At 33.1% G+C, this 6,839-nt stretch overlaps 1 non-coding gene across 1 annotated transcript; it reads left to right on the top strand.

The window, feature by feature from the left end:
* The first annotated feature begins 6,527 nt into the window (after positions 1-6,527).
* Positions 6,528-6,600, top strand: TRNAR-UCG. Its single transcript has one exon. It is a non-coding gene; the product is annotated as a tRNA-Arg (tRNA).
* The last annotated feature ends 239 nt before the right edge of the window (positions 6,601-6,839 follow it).

Genomic DNA, 6,839 nt, shown 5'->3' with positions numbered 1-6,839 from the left:
GAAAAATTGAGGGCAAGGTAGGGATTTCCCATATGTGCACGACCCCCAACCCATGCTTATCTCCCCAGTTATCAATATTCTCTACCAGAGTATTACATTTGTTTTGTGAACCTACAATGACATATTACTACCCGAAGTTCATAGTTTACATTAGGATTTACTCTTGGTATTGTACATTCAATAGGCTTGGACAGATATATGACATGTATCCATCATTATAGTATCATAAGAGTATTATCACTCCCCTAAAAATCCTTGGTACTTTGCTTATTTATCCCTCCACTCTACCCACCACCCTTGATAACCACTGAATTTTTTACTGTCTCCATAGTTTTGCCTTTTCCAGTATGTTATACAGATAAAATCAATTGAAAGGGAAAGTATACTCTATAAGCCAGAGAGGAGTTGACTTGTATAGACAGAAGTCCCTGGACCTGGCCCCTGGCTGGTCCATCATCCTAGAAATGAGGGCTCCAAATCCTCACAGTTTGATTGGTCAAAAAGGCATTGTCTTGATTGGTCAGAATGGAGCCACTCTTATTGGTCAGTGAAGATAATGATAGGCTATCGCTGCATAGCTCTGATTGGTTGGGGAAAGTCTCAGTCCTATTGGTTGAAATACTATTGCAGGAATTCCTTTATAAGGACTAGCTCAGGTGACAGAACACAATGTAGGCAGGCAGTATAGTGCAGGAGGCATGCTTCTCCCTGACCTGTGGTTTATGTGCAGAAATGGGTGCTAGGCTCCATTTATTTTATCCTTTTTTAAAAAATTTTGAGCCCAGTTAGCCACCAGGCACCCTTTTTAGTAGGTATCTTCTTTCTCAGGATCCATGGGACATTCTAATTGCTGTGCAGTGGCATCTCATTATTTAAATTTGCATTTTCCTAATGACTTATGATGTGGAGCATCTTTATATATGCTTATTTGCCATCAATATATCTTCTTTCGTAGGGTATTTGTCCCATTTTATATTGTTGAGTTTTAATATTTCTTTATATATTTTAGATACCAGTCCTTTAACAGATACATGGTTTCCAAAATAAGTCTATGGCTTGGTTTGTTCTCTTAACATTATCTTTTGTAGAGTAGAAGCATTTAATTTTAATAAAGTCCACCTTATCAATTATTTCTTTCATGGATCATGCCTTTAGTGTTATATCTAAAAAGTAGTCTCTATACCCAGGGTCACCTAAGTTTTCTCCTTTGTTATTTACTGGAAGTTTTATAGATTTGCATTTTACATATTAGATCGATGATTCATTTTGAGTTAATTTTTGTTAAGAACATAAGGTCTGTGTTTAGATTCATTTTTTTGCAAGTAAATATCTAGTTCCACCATTTGTTGAAAAGACCCTCTTTGCTTTATTGTATTGCTTGCTCCTTTGTCAAAGATCAGTTGTCTATGTGGGTCTATTTTTTGGCTCTCAGTTCTGTTCCATTAATTTATTTGTCTGCTGTTTTGCTAGTACCACACTGTCTTGATTACTGTAGCTTTATAGAAAGTTTTCAAGTCAGGTAGTGTCAGTCTTCTAACTTTATTCTTCTCCCTCAATACTGTGTTGTCCCTTTTGGGCCTTTTACCTCTCCACATAAACTTTAGAGTTAGATACCAACATCTACAAAATAACTTGCTGGAAGTTCAAGTGGAATTGAATCTATAGGTAAATATGGGAAGAATGACATCTTGACAGTATTAACTTTTCCTACCCATTTTTAATTTCAGATTCCACTGTCGTTGCTGGTATATAGGAAAGCAATTGACTTTTGTAAATTAATCTTGTATTTTAAGAACTTGTTATTATTGATTGTTAGTTTCAAGAGGGTTTTTTTGGTCAATTCTTTTGGATTTTCTACACAAATTGTCATGTCATCTGCAAATAGTTTTATTTCTCCTTTCCAATATGTATACTTTTTTTTCTCTTTACTTGTTATTTTGCATTAGCTAGAATTTCCAGTACAGTGTCAAAAAGGAGTGGTGAGAGTGAATATCTTTGCCTTGTAGCTGATCTTAATGTTTCTTACCACAACTGTATGAGTTGTAGGTCCTTTGTAGATATTTTTTATGAAGTTGAGAAAGTTACCCTCTATGCATAGTTTACTGAGAGTTATATTTATTTATTTTTATCATGAATAGGTGTATTTTGTCAAAAACTTTTCCTGTATCTATCGACATGATCATGTGATTTTTCTTTTTTAGCCTGTTGAGGTATTACTACATTAATTGATTTTTAAATGTCAAAGCAGCTTTGCATAACACTTGGTCATGATTTGTAATTCTTTTATACATTATTAGATTTGATTGCTGATATGGTTGTGAGAGATATTGGTCTGTAGTTTTCTTATACTTTCTTTGTCTGTTTTTGGTATTAGGGTAATGCTGTCCTCATAGAACAAGTTTGGAAGTATTCCCTCTCTTAATCCTCTTAAAGAGACTGTAGGGAATTGATATAATTTCTTCCTTAAATGTTTGATGGAATTCACCAGTGAATCCATTTGGGCTTGTTGTTTTTGTTTTGGAATGTTGTTAATTATTGATTTAATTTCTTTAATGATGTAAGCTTATTCAAATTGTCTATTTCTTTTTGTGTGAGTTTTGGCAGAATGTGTATTTCAAAGAACTGTTTCATTTCACCTAGTTTATCCAATCTGTGGGTAGAGAGTTCTTCACACTATTTCTTTATTACCCTTTTAAGGTCCATGGGATCTATAGTGATGCTCTCCTTTATTTATGATATTAGTAATTAATGTACTGTGTCTTTTTTTCTTAGTTAACCTGATTAGAGGCTTTTGATTTTATGTCTCTTTTCAAAGAACTAGATTTTCATTTAACTGATTTTTTCTATTGATTTTCTCTTCTTGGGTTCATTGATTTCTGCACTAATTCTTATTTCTTTTCTTCTGCTTACTTTGAATTTGCACTTCTTTTTCTAGTTTCCTAAGGTGGAAACAGATGATCAACTTTAGATCTTTTTCTCTTCCAATATGTACATCCACTGCTATAAATTTCTTTCTAAGCACTGTTTTTACTGTATCCCCCAAATTAAGTTAAGATATGGTTTCATTTTCATTTAGTTCAAAATATTTATTAATTTTTCTTGAGATTTCTTGTTTGTCCCATGTGTTATTTAGATGTGTGTGTGTTTAATATCAACGTGTTTTGGAATGTTCCACTTTTCTTTGTTATTGATTTCTAGTTTCATTTTGTTATAGTGTATGGGCAGATATTGTATGAATTCTATTATTTAAAAAATTTCAAGGTATCTCTCATGGCCCAGAATATTGTCTATCTTGGTTATGTTCCATGTGACCTAGAGAAGAATGTGCATTCTGCTATTGTTGGATGAATTGGTCTATAGATGTTAATTATATTCAGTTGTTGTTGAGTTCAAGTATATCCTTATTGATTTCTGCTTGCTGATCAGTCCATTTCTGAGAGAGAATTGTTCAAGTGTCCAACTATGATAGTGGATTCATTTGTTTCTCCTTGAAGTTCTATGAGTTTTTGCCCCATATAGTTTGACACTGTTGTTAGGTACTTACAGTTAAAGAATTATATCTTCTTGGAGAATTAACCTCTTTATCATTAGATAATATCTTTCTTTATCCCTGATAACTTTACTTATTTGAAGTCTGCTCTGTTCAAAATTAATATAGCCAAATTCTACTTTTTTTTGACTAGTGTCAACATGGTATATTTTTCTCCATCTATTTATTTTTAATCATATGCATCTTCATATTTAAAGTGGGGTTTTTTGTAGACAGCATAAAATTGGGTCATGATTTTTGATCCACTCTGACAATCTTAGTCATTTAATTTATGCAGTTAGACTATTAACATTCAAATTAATTATTGATATACAGTTGACCCTTGAACACGCTGAGATTGAGGATGTCAACCTCCTGTGCAGTTGAAAATTTGCATACAACTTTGACTCTCCAAAAACTTAACTACAATTGTCCCTCAGTATTTACAGTGGATTGGTTCCAGGATTCACCCCTACCTCTCATAACAGATATCCAAATCCTCAGATGCTCAAGTCTATTATATAAAATGGCGAAGAACAATGTATACAGTTGGATTCCCAACCATGGATCAAAAATGCTGTTTTCGAATTAGAGGTTGGTTGAATCTGCTGTGCGAACCTGGGGATAAGGAGGGCCAAATGTATATGCATTGGAAAAAATCCGCGTGTAAGTGGATTCAAAACCATGTTGTTCAAAGGCCAATTGTAGTTGGATTAATATCGACCACTTCATTACTGTTTTCTCTTTGTTATCTTTGTTCTTTGTTCCTAAATTTGGCTTCCACTCCGTTCTGCCATTTGTGGTATTTAATTGAGCATTTTATATGTTTGCATTTTATTCTTTCTTAGCATATTGATTATATTAAAAAAATAACACTTTTTTAGTGGTTTCCTCAGAGTATATAATACATACTTACAGCTAATCCAAGTACATTTTCAAATAATGTAATACCACTTCATAGATAATGTGAGTACCCTACAAGAGCAAAATAATTCTAATTCCTTTCTCATATCCCCTGTATCACTGCTGTCAATCAGTTTACTTATGAATAAACATGCATAAGCACATATATACATAAGCATATATAATTGAATACGTTGTTGCTATTATTATTTTGAGCAAACTTATCTGTTGGATTAATTGAGATTAAAAAAACAAAAGTTTTTATTTTACCACTTATTCTTTCTTGGATGCTCTTCTTTTTTAATGTAGATCCATGTTTCTGATCTATATTATTTTCTCTCTCTAAAAAAATCTTTTAACGATTCTTGCAAGGCGGGTTCACTGGCCACAAATTCGCTTAAACTTTTGTTTGTCTGAGAAATTTTATCTCAGAATGCTTACTAGCAATTAAAAAAATGAACTTGATACAAACAACATTATTTTAAGACATAAGAATCTCAATACAATGATGTCGAGTGAAAGCATAAAAAGAGTCTATACTATATGAAAATTGTTATAGTTGTCAGGAAAATGTGAAAATATTTTTTTACTAACTATAATAATTTATTTTTGTTTGCTTAATTAATCTTTGTACATGAGCATGTCAACTGTTAAAGATAGTTCTGTTTCTTTCTTTCTAGTTATTGCACTTGTTTTTCTTTCTTTTTATCTAGAAGGGAGTAGAATTGTTGATTCTTGGTATACTCCATGTGTTACTAATATTAAACAGAATGTTTTGAATTTTTGCCTTTAAGTATTAAGTTTTCTGCAGATTTTTTTTTTGTATTTAAAAAATCAAGTTAAAGAATTTTTTTTTCTATTTCCTGATTATCGTATCATAAGTGGACACTGAAATTTATTATGCGCTTATTCTGCCTGTACTGAGATGAACATAACTTTCTCCCTTTAATTTCTTGGTGTGATGAACCATAACAACTGTTTTTTAATGTTAAATTGACCTTTTATCTTTGGTATAAACCCAAATTTGTCTCAGAATTTTTAAGCATTGTTGAATCCAGTTTGCATTTTTTTTTAAAAGAGGATATTTGCATTTATGTTCATGAATGAGATTGACCTATGACTTTGTTTTTTCACATTGTCTTTGCCTCTGGTATTGATATTAAGATGAAGTCAGGCTTACAAAATGAGATGGAGAGGCTTCCTTTTGTTACTATATTTGGAAGTGTTTATGTCCAACTGAAATTATTCTCTCCAAAATGTTTTGTAGGCCTTCAAAATGAAAGTGCCCAGGTTTGGTGTTTTCTCTGTGGGAAAATTTTTGGCTAGTTATTCAATTTATTTAATGACTTAGGGCTATTCATATTTGTCATTTTTTCTTTAGTTAAATTTAGAAATTAATATATTTTCATTACAGAATTTGCTGTTTCATTTAAATTTTTAAATTAATTGGGCAAAATTCTACCTACTGGATATATGCTTGCTTATTTTATTTATTTATTTTGGCTACCTTTTCTCTCCTTTTAGGTCTCAGTTTAAGCTTAATTCTTGATGTGTTTACTGAAGTCTGGGTTAAGAACGGACTCCCACATAACACAACTGCATGACTTCACAAGAAGACACATTTTCTAATTGCTCATGTTAATGGAGGAAATGAAATGGAATAAACATTGCTAAGAGAATCACTTAAAATAGAGTCAGGAGACCATAGATGAAGTAGGGCCTAACTTGTGATGATTTTCATTTACTCCCAGGGTGTCAATTCTGACTTAGTCTCCATTGTGAAGGCAAACTGAGTGAGTGTGACCTTGATTTCTTAGGGACATTCAAAATCTTCCTATTTCTTTACAGTTTAAGGCAGCTGCTGAGAGACACCGCAGCACAAGTATAAACTTTTGTTCAGCAAGGCAATTAATGTGAAGTAAAGAGCAAGAGTTTGGAGAAAATCAGAATATCCATCAAGCTTTAACTAGTTACCGTGTAACATTGGAGTATTTACTTATGAAGATAATCTTTTTATTAAAATTACATTAAATGATAATCCAAATAGTACAGATGCTTCCCACTTGCTATACATTTTGAAAAGAGAAGCGGGTGAGACCACGTGGCCTAATGGATAAGGCGTCTGACTTCGGATCAGAAGATTGAGGGTTCAAATCCCTTCGTGGTTGTATGTTTTCTCTACACTCCCGCTTTCCTGTCTATCACTGTTCCAACTCAAATTTTAAATTACAGCATCCCAGCACACCGAACATCTCCCCTTGGATCGGTCTGATTAAGAGAGTAGGTTCAGGGCTCTCTCCCACTTCCCAACTGCCCGTATTTTGAGAGTTTTTGGCCAGGCATGGCCACAAATCTTGCCGACACTCTTCTAGTGGATTGAGTGAGTCCAGTGAGCGAGGTGGGAACG

Source organism: Rousettus aegyptiacus, unplaced genomic scaffold, assembly GCF_014176215.1.
Source record: "Rousettus aegyptiacus isolate mRouAeg1 unplaced genomic scaffold, mRouAeg1.p scaffold_m13_p_1, whole genome shotgun sequence".
Taxonomy (NCBI): domain Eukaryota; kingdom Metazoa; phylum Chordata; class Mammalia; order Chiroptera; family Pteropodidae; genus Rousettus; species Rousettus aegyptiacus.
Note: the sequence above shows the minus strand (reverse complement) of the source record. Positions and strands in the feature narration are given on the sequence as shown.